Source organism: Jaculus jaculus, chromosome 21, assembly GCF_020740685.1.
Source record: "Jaculus jaculus isolate mJacJac1 chromosome 21, mJacJac1.mat.Y.cur, whole genome shotgun sequence".
Lineage (NCBI taxonomy): Eukaryota > Metazoa > Chordata > Mammalia > Rodentia > Dipodidae > Jaculus > Jaculus jaculus.
In genome coordinates this window covers 4,209,157-4,219,691 of record NC_059122.1, presented here as the reverse complement: position 1 = coordinate 4,219,691, position 10,535 = coordinate 4,209,157, and the positions used below count along the sequence as shown (strand labels likewise).

Below are 10,535 nucleotides of genomic sequence, written 5' to 3'. Positions count from 1 at the left end.
GCCCTCCGCCTCATGCGGTGATAATCTATCTGGTTATTTCGGTGGGCACCGGTGCCCTGGGGTCGGTCCTGGATGGGACCCTCGGGCTCAGCAGCATGGCCAGAGCTTTTCTAAGTGAAAAAAAAAAAAAAATAACAATAATAATCGCAGGTTAGAGGAAGGATGAACTTTCTAGATGGGACAGGAAGGTGCCTCTGCTAGTGAGTACATCAGGATCGTAGAGGAGGCTGAAGCGGCCTGGCACAGGGCACCCACCGTCACAAAGACTGGAGGAGGGTTGGAGAGATGGCTTGGCGGTGAAGGCGCTTGCCTGTGAAGACTAAGGACCCAGGTTCGATTCCCTAACACCCACATAAGACGGATGCACAAGGTGGTGCGTGCATCTGGAGTTTGTTTGCAGTGGCTGGAGGCCCTGGCGTGCCCATTCTCTCTCTCTACTTATCTACCTATCTGCCTTTTTCTTTTGCTCTCTCTCCAATAAGTAAACAAAATATTAAAAAAGAGTGGAGGAGGGCTGGAGAGATGGCTTAGCGGTTAAGTGCTTGCCTGTGAAGCCTAAGGACCCCACTTGGAGGCTCGATTCCCCAGGACCCACGTTAGCCAGATGCACAAGGGGGTATACGCATCTAGAGTTGGTTTGCAGTGGCTGGAGGCCCTGGCATGCCCATTCTCTCTATATATATATCTGCCTCTTTCACTGCCTGTTGCTCTCAAATAAATAAATAAAAATAAACAAAAACAGGCTCATTTATTTAAAAAAATAAAAGAGTGGAGGAGCTGGGCACTAGGTAAGGATAGAGTGCAGACAAGGCCCACTTGGCTCTGAAGCAGTGAAGGAGAGAACTCACCACAGAAAACATATAAAAGAAGCAGCAGCAGATAAAAACCAACAAAGAAGGCTGGAGAGATGGCTTAGCAGCTAAGGTTCTTGCATGCAAAGTAAAAAGATCCAGGTTTGATTCCCCAGGACCCATGTAAAACCAGATCCACAAGGTGGCACGTGTCTGGAGTTTGCAGCGGCTAGAGACCCTGTGGTGCCCATTCTCTCTCTCTTTCTTTCTATCTATCTGCCTCTTTCTCTCTCTCTCTCAAATAAACTTTTAAAATATATATTAAGAAAAAAAAAAACCTTAAGCCGGGCATGGTGGCGCACACTTTTTTTTTTTTTTTTTTTTGGTTTTTCGAGGTAGGGTCTCACTCTAGCCCAGGCTGACCTGGAATTCACTATGTAGTCTCAGGGAGGCCTCGAACTCATGGCGATCCTCCTACCTCTGCCTCCCAAGTGCTGGGATTAAAGGCATGCGCCACCACGCCCGGCTCGCACACCTTTAATCCCAGCACTCGGGAGGCAGAGGTAGGAGGATCGCTGTGAGTTCGAGGCCACCTTGAGACTCCATAGTGAATTCCAGGTCAGCCTGGGCTAGAGAGACCCTACCTCAAAACAAAACAAAACAAGATAAAAAATACCTTAAACCAACAAAGAGAGAGAGAGAGACAAAAAAATGAAAGTTAAAATGAAAAGTAAAGCAGACTTCTTACAGCAGGAGCTGTTGGTGGGGCTGGACATGTCCTGTTTGCTGTGGTAATACGTGCAAGAGTCCATTGCCTACAAAGGACGGCGGTGGGGGCGAGTGGACATCTTGGCTTTGGTTGCATCCCAACAGGTGTGTGTAGGCTTCAGTGTAGGCATAGACGGAGGGCGGCTAGTAGCCGACGCCCAGTGCTTCTCAGCACATTTAGTTCCCATTTTCTCCGCAGCAGCCACACTAGACATACCCAACCTCCTGGGATCAGGTGGACACATGAATGCAACCCGACACAAAATGGTACACTTACCTAAAAGGTGATGGGGCGGGAGCGGGGGAGAAACAGAGCTGGAGAGATGGCTTAGCGGGTAAGGCGTTCGCCTGCAAAGCCAAAGGACCCAGGTTCGATTCCCCAGGACCCACGTTATCCAGATGCACAAGGGGACGTCTGGAGTTCGTTTGTAGTGGTTGGAGGGCGAAGTTGTTGACAACATCTGCTTTGCCGAAGTATTAGTGTGATTAACTGTTAATAAAATGGAAGTGTGATGTACTCAGGTGCAATTTACTTTATCAACCAGTCTGAATTTTAATTTTTTATTTTCATTTTGGGTGGGTTTATTTTTGCCTGTTAATCCATTATGATTTATTAGCTGTACAGCAGTAGATCCTCCTCCCCAGCTTTCAACCCCATTACATATTTTACTAAGGGTCTCATCTTGGTGTCCTAAAATAATGAAAAGTATCACACAGTACAGCTAAGTACAAAACACATCACCCCCAAAAAATAATAAAATAAACAAAAACAATGTTTTTGCCCAGCGTGGTGGTGCACGCCTTTAATCCCAGCACTCGGGAGGCAGAGGTAGGAGGATCACCGTGAGTTCGAGGCCACCCTGAGACTACATAGTGAAATCCAGGTCAGCCTGGGCTGAAGTGAGACCCTACCTCGGGGAAAAAAAAAAATTCAAAATGCGTCAACCTAGAGCCTGATAGCTCTCTTAAAAGCAATACACAAAAGAAAAAAGTGTTTGAAATCAGTCAGACTGAAGTTCTTTAAAAACATGCATTGAATATGGGACAATTCATGTACAAGAATCATTTTTAAGTTGGTTTTGCTTCACATTATTATTTATCACTTTGTTGTTACAAATCCAAGGTTTAAATTACTGACCTTGTTAAATTGTTTGGCCAGCTTGTTAGAGCTGCTGTGACATACTCATAACGACCCTTCTGGCTTTCACAGAAGATTTATTAAAAAATACAACATTCAGCTACAAACAGCAAAGAAAATGTTGATGGGAAATCATAAATGAAAGTTAACTGTACAAGGTTCAACTGCTGGCCCCATGGCTAGTAATCATGGCTCCACATAGGTGGCCGTCTGGGTATTTTGCTACATGACTGTGATTCAACATTTACATACCACTGGGTCTGTGGGTGACTTAATTTGCAAGTAATAAAGATGCTGGGTTTTCTTACACTGCACTTCTTTTCAACCTCTTAATTAATAGAAAAGAATAAAATGTTAAAAAAAAAAGGGGGGAGCTGGAGAGGTGGCTTAGCGGTTAAGCGCTTGCCTGTGAAGCCTAAGGACCCCGGTTCGAGGCTCAATTCCCCAGGACCCTCGTTAGTCAGATGCACAAGGGGGCGCACGCGTCTGGAGTTTGTTTGCAGTGGCTGGAGGCCCTGGCTCACCCATTCTCTCTCTCTCTCTCTCTCTTTCTCTCGGTCTCTTGTTCTCATATAAATAAATAAAAATAAACAAACAAAAAAAGTTTAAAAGGTTGTTTACAAGCTTGACCCTACCAGAAACTTTGCCTCTTAGGTCAATGTTTCAAATCTTTCCACATTGCTCTTGAAAATCAGCTCTGAAAGGCCAAAGCCACACAGTCAGGTGTCTACTCTTGGTACCAACTTTACTGTTACAGCCAGGTTTGCAATTGCTGGTAGTAATCACCCAGCCAAGAGGAGCTTGTGAGAGAAAAAAAAAAAAAAAAAAAAAAGGTTTATTTTGGCTTATAGGCTCAAGGGGAACCTCCATGATGGCAGGGGAAAACAATAGCATGAGCAGAGGGTGGACATCACCCCCTGGCCAACAGGAGAGTGTGCCAAACACTGGCAAGGTGACACTGGATATAACACCCATAAGCCTGCCCCCAACAATGCACTGCCTCCAAGAGGTATTAATTCCCAAATCTCCATCAACAGGAACCTAGCATTCAAAACACCTAAGTTTATGGGGGGACCCCTGAATCAAAGCACTACATCCACCTCCAGGAGACGTTAATTCTCAAATCTCCATCAGCTGGAAATCTAGCATTCAGAACACATAACTTTATGGGGGATGCCTGAATCAAACCCCCACAACCACCTCCAGGAGATGTTAATTCCCGAATCTCCATCAGCTGGGACCAGCATTCAGATTACCTAAATTTATGGGGGACACCTGAATTAAACCATCACAACCACCTCCAGGAGGCATTAATTCTCAAATCTCCATCAGCTGGGACCAGCATTCAGAATACCTAAGTTTATGGGGGACACCTGAATTAAACCACCACAACCACCTCCAGGAGATATTAATTCCCAAATCTCCATCAGCTGAGTGAGAACCTAGCATTCAGGACACCTAAGTTTATGGAGGACACCTGAATCAAACCACCACAACCACCTCCAGGAGACCTTCATTCCCAAATCTCCATCAGCTGAGTGAGAACCTAGCATTCAGGACACCTAAGTTTATGGGGGACACCTGAATCAAACCACCACAACCACCTCCAGGAGACCTTCATTCCCAAATCTCCATCAGCTGAGTGAGAACCTAGCATTCAGGACACCTAAGTTTATGGGGGACACCTGAATCAAACCACCACAACCACCTCCAGGAGACCTTAATTCCCAAATCTCCATCAGCTGAGTAAGAACTAGCATTCAGAACACCTAAGTTTATGGGGGGACACCTGAATTAAACCACCACAACCACCTCCAGGAGATATTAATTCCCAAATCTCCATCAGCTGAGTGAGAACCTAGCATTCAGGACACCTAAGTTTATGGGGGACACTTGAATCAAACCACCACACCTCTCTGTTCTCATTCTCTGCTTTCCCTGCCATCAATTGCTCTTACCCAGTTACTGGATATGTTCCTGCTGGCAATCTTACTGGAATCCTGTTCAGGCTCATGAATTTCAATACACAGACAAGCTCTCACAGAGCTAGGCACAAAGCAAAAAACTTAAATAGGGGAACTGGAGAGATGACTCAGCAGTTAAAGTGCTTGTCCGCAAGGCCTTACAACCTGGGGTTTAATTCCCCAGTACCCACATAAGGCCAGATGGATGCACAAGGTGGCACATGTATGTAATGTCAGCCCTTGGAAGATGGAGGCAGGAGGACCAGGAGTTCAAAGTCATTCCCTGCTATACAGGGAGTTGGAGGCCACTCTGGACTACATGAGACTCAGCCTCAAAAAACAACAGTGGAGGCTGGAGAGACGGTTTAATGATTAAGGCGCTTGCCTGCAAAGCCAAAAGACTCAAGGTTCCATTCCCCAGGATCACGTAAGCCAGACGCACAAGGAGACGCACGTGTGTTAGCATTCCTTTGCAGTGGCTAGAGGTCCTGGTGTGCCCATTCTCTCTCTCCCTCTCTCTCAAATAAAAAACAACAGCCAGCCATGGTGGCACATGCCTTTAACCCCAGCACTTGCGAGGCAGGGGTAGGAGGATTTCCAAGAGTTCTAAGCCATCCTGAGACTACATAGTGAATTCCAAGGGCAGCCTGAGCTAGAGCAAAACCCTACTTTGAAAAAAAAAAAAAAAGTTGGGCATGGTGGCGCAGGCTTTTAATCCCAGCACGCAGGAGGCAGAGGTAGGAGAATCACCGTGAGTTCAAGACCACCCTGAGACTCCATAGTGACTTCCAGGTCAGCCTGGGCTACAGCGAGACCCTACCTTGAAAAACCAAAACAAAAAAACAAAAAATCAGGGCTTGGGATACATCTCAGTTGGTAAGTGCATGTCTAGCATGTATGAAGCCCTGGGTTTGATTACCCAGCATCTTGTAAAACCAAGTGTGGTGGTGCATGCCTATAATCCCAGCACTCAAGAGGCAGAGGCAGAGGGACCAGAAGCTCAAGGTCATCCTTACCTATATAGTAAGTTCAAGGCCAGCCTGAGCCATAATGAGACCCTATCTCGTTAAACCAAAAAAATGAGCTCATGGTTCTTCTATTTGATTTGTTTCTTATTTATTTTACTTAGAGTTTTTTTAAAAAAGGTTTTTATTAGCTGGGCATGGTGGCGAACGCCTTTAATCCCAGCACTCGGGAGGCAGAGGTAGGAAGATTGCTGTGAGTTTGAGGCCACCCTGAGACTACATAGTGAATTCTAGGTTAGCCTGGGCTAGAGCGAGACCCTACCTGGAAGGAAAAAAAAAGAAAAAGAAAAAGAAAAAAATATGTTTATTTGACACAGATAGACACAGAGAGAAACAGGCAGATAGAGTGAGAATGGGTGCATCAGGGCCTCCAGCCACTGCAAACGAACTCCAAACACATGAGCCCCCTTGTGCATCTGGCTTACGTGGGTTCTGGGGAATCAAACCTCAAACCGAGGTCCTTAGGCTTCACAGGCAAGCATTTAACTGCTAAGCCATCTCTCCAGCCCATTATTTAGGTTTTTTTTTGAAGTAGGTTCTTGCTGTAGCCCAGGCTGACCTGGAATTCACTATGGAGTCTCAGGGTGGCCTTGAACTCACAGCGATCCTCCTACCTCTGCCTCCCCAGTGCTGGGATTAAAGGTGTGTGCCCCCACGCCTGGCTTTAACTATGCATTTTGTTGTTATTGTTGTTGTTGTTGAATAAAAAAGTACATGGTTTTTTTTTTTATTCTTTAAAATCACTGCAGTCTCTTCAGAAAAGTATTACAAAAGCCTACCAGGTCATCAAGAAGTTTCCTAGGAGCTGGAGAGATGGCTTAGCGGTTAAGCGCTTGCCTGTGAAGCCTAAGGACCCCGTTTGAGGCTCGGTTCTCCAGGTCCCACGTTAGCCAGATGCACAAGGGGGCGCACGTGTCTGGAGTTCGTTTGCAGAGGCTGGAAGCCCTGGCGCGCCCATTCTCTCTCTCTCCCTCTATCTGTCTTTCTCTCTGTGCCTGTCACTCTCAAATAAATAAATAAAAAATGAACAAAAAAATATTTAAAAAATAAATAAATAAAAAATAAATAAATTTAAAAAAAAAAGAAGTTTCCTAGGTTCAAGGTGAAGGGGACTAGATTTCTACCTTCTGAAAAGGCTGTTTAAAACACTATTCAAGTCTTGAATTCCACAGTTGCCAAGATGTATCTAGAGATGGCTAAGGTGAATCATAGGTCCAGACTAGATGATGGCAGCTTGTTAATGAGCTCTCTTTGACAGTGGGACAGCAGAGGTCTTGGAAGTAGTTAAGTCAATCAGGTAGGGGAAAGGGACAAGAGATCAGGTGCTGGGAAAGGAGTGTGATACCTCTGTTCAAAGATCCTCAATAAATGCTCATATGCGGGCTGGAGAGATGGCTTAGCGGTTAAGCACTTGCCTGTGAAGCCTAAGGACCCCGGTTCGAGGCTCGGTTCCCCAGGACCCACGTTAGCCAGATGCACAAGGGGGCGCACGCGTCTGGAGTTCGTTTGCAGAGGCTGGAAGCCCTGGCGCGCCCATTCTCTCTCTCTCCCTCTATCTGTCTTTCTCTCTGTGTCTGTCGCTCTCAAATAAATAAATAAAATTAAAAAAAAAATGCTCATATGCCCATGGCTAAAGACAATGCAGAGGCCAAACCTCCCTGGGAGGAGCCATCAGCAATTCTATTCTCTCTGTTCAACCTTCAAAGAGAAAGCCTTGCAGTGTACACAAGCAATAAATGATCACTTGATTGACCCTATATTCTCTAGCTTCTAAAGAGGTTAAATCATATTGGCCTGAGGCAGCTATTATATGCATACTGCCTGAGCCTCAGGATGCCCTATCCAGAGGTTGGGCACAGATGTAAGTTCGCTTCTCGAGGATCTGCTGGGACACTTTCTTAATCTGCTCATCCAGGTTTTCTGGTGCATACTTGTCTAGCTGAGACAGACTGAAGAGATTCTGGAAATAAGCTTCCACACACAACATGTTGGCCAACAGAACCTCACGGTCATGGTTCCGTAGCCCACTGCGGATGGAGCGGCTGGCCCGTGATAGCATCTAGCTGTCACGCCATACAGATTGATGAGGATGTTGGCCACTCGCTTCAACACCAGCCGTTCCTCTACAATGGTCTCGAGGCTGGGGTGGACGATGCCAAGATTGCTTATCAGCCCAAGATCCACCGTCCGGCTCAATGGTTCCCGAAGCTTCCTGCCAATAGTCTCCATGACTGTGTTCATATTGCCTTGTTTAAGCTGACTGATCCTAGAGGGCAGGCCTGTTAGGGTGATGAACATCCGGAGAATCTCACTGGTTCCCTCAGAGGCGAGGAGGATGCAGGAATCTCGCAGCACACGCTCATAGGGGCAGTCCTTCATGTAGCCTGAGCCCCCTGGGATCTGTAACACCTCACGCACACACTGCCAGGCAGCCTCAGAGCTGAACACCGTCACCACGGCTGCCTCAGTGGAGCAGTCAGGAAACCCTGGCTGGTCTAGCACCCCCACAGTGAGGTAGATCATGCTTTCTGTTACATAGGTCTTCTGAGCCCTCAGCGCAAACTTTTCCCGAATCAACCCAAATTCACTGAGATTTCTGTTGAACTGCTTCCTCGTGCAGGCATATTCAGCAGTCCATTCAATCAATTTTTTTTTTTTAAGTTTTAAGCACTTTATTGTTATTGACAACTTCCATAATTGTAAACAATATCCCATGGTAGTTCCCTCCCTCCCAACATGTTATTGTAAAAAAAAAATCAGTAAAAGGAATGTTCCATAAATATCTGTACATTTGCATTTATCTATTCATTTCTACTACCTTGACTTTAAATTCAGGGTTTTTTAAAAATATTTTATTTATTTGAGAGAGAGAAAGAAAGAGAGAGAGCAAGACAGTGCACATCAGGGCCTCTATCCACTGTAAATGTTCTCCAGACATATGCGCCCCCTTGTGTATCTGGCTTATATGGATCCTAGGGAATTGAACCTGCGTCCTTAAGCTTCACAGGCTAGTGCCCTAACTATCACTAAGCTATCTCTTTCAATCAATTTCTTGAGCATTCCAGCCACAGCAATGCCCGTGCTGAATTGCCCACTGTTAAGGATATTCATGGCCACCTTAAAGCCACCTCCGACTTCTCCAAGGACAATTCTCCACAGGCACCTTGGTATTTTCAAAATGGACTTCACGAGCATTATTCTTCTGGGACTTGCATCCCAAAAAGTCCCAGGCTCTTCAATTTCTCTACAGTGTCGACTGGTATTTTTCCCTCCTGGTCAATCTTTCGAGAGTCCACTTCTTCAGCAAAGAGTTTTTCCCCAAGTCCTATAAATTGATTGATTTCACTGAGTCCATCTTGGCTAACCTCTGGAAATGGGAAAACTCCTTTCTGCGCTGTTACCCAGGAAGAGCTCCTTGGTGAATGCGCGGCTCTGTGGGCCCATGTGCAGAGGGCTCCGGCTCGTGGCAAAGACCCATAGCATCCGGCAAGCCTGTGCTGCTGCTGCTGGGCACACAAACAGCCCGAGACCAGCCATATATCCCAGGTCAGAACAGGAGGATTCCAGAAGCTGGTCGTGGAGACCTAATGATGCTGGGGACTGCGCTGTCTCTAACTATGCATTTTTTTTGTTTTGGTTTGGTTTTGGTTTTCTAAGGTAGGGTCTCACTCTAGCTCAGGCTGACCTGGAATTCACTATGTATTCTCAGGGTGGCCTCGAACTCTCAGCGATCCTCCTACCTCTGCCTCCCGAGTGCTGGGATTAAAGGCGTGCGCCACCACACCGAGCTTAACTATGCATTTTTGAAGGTGGTGGTTCTTTGCAGCAGAGGATGGCAGCAGCTACATGTCAGAACTGTTACAGCATGTTTGTTTTCACCGTAGTTTCATTGTACTGACAACCTCAGCGGCATCATGGATCATGAGGAGGCAAGACAGAAACACACAGGAAGGAAAATCCTGGGATTTTTTCCCCCCCTAGGGATATGAAGAAAGCATACATACAAATAAAATGCCGCAGTGGACTCTGTGCTGTGCTTTGAGCTTTGCGGCAGCGTGTCTGGCCATGTAAATTCACCATGTTAACTGAATGTTTTTCCCCAGAAGCAAGTAAGACAGTTTTGTGACCACACCATGACCTGGATGGTGGCTCACCACCATTTGTGTGGTCCCACCCTGGATAGTTGAAACTGGCTTGAGGTCCAATGGTTCCTTGACCATAGCTTGACAGAAACATCGTTGTCATTTCTTTAACCATTCATTACAACCCTAGGGCTCATGACTACCCCTGTTGTAGGTTTTCAGTATCAGGCATGTATTCCCTCCTGTGGGGCGGGCCTTCAGGTCAGTTAGAGAGCACTTGGTTTCCCTCATAACAAATACACCACTATTATGTTGGCTAAATTGGTCTGGCTGGCCAAAATTAAGGCTTGCAGTGTCCACTGTTGAGTATCTTCACTTGTGATTTCTCTCTCAGGGACCCCCAAACTTTGCTTCAGGACAGAAAACGTGCTTGTTCAGGAGCTGCTGGGGTATGCCTGAGAAAGTTGTTTGCAGGGAGAAACCTAACAGGTATGTGGAGACAAGAGATGCACCATTACTGCCCAGTTCCTGATCGTACTGTGTCCTTTCTAGCTTCCCTTTGAGGTTTTGCATTCCCCTTTCAGGCTTTCCTAGAATAAACAAATGTCTAAAAAAGAAAAACAAAATGCCGGGCATGGTGGCACACGCCTTTAATCCCATCACTAGGAAGGCAGAGGTAGGAGGATCACCGTGAGTTCGAGGCCACCCTGAGACTCCATAGTGAATTCCAGGTCAGCCTGAGCGCTAGAGACCCTACCTTGAAAAAT

At 46.2% G+C, this 10,535-nt stretch overlaps 1 pseudogene; it reads right to left on the bottom strand.

Moving 5' to 3' along the window:
* Positions 1–7,514: 7,514 nt before the first annotated feature.
* On the bottom strand, positions 7,515–9,169 carry LOC123456382 (annotated as a pseudogene).
* Positions 9,170–10,535: the final 1,366 nt, after the last annotated feature.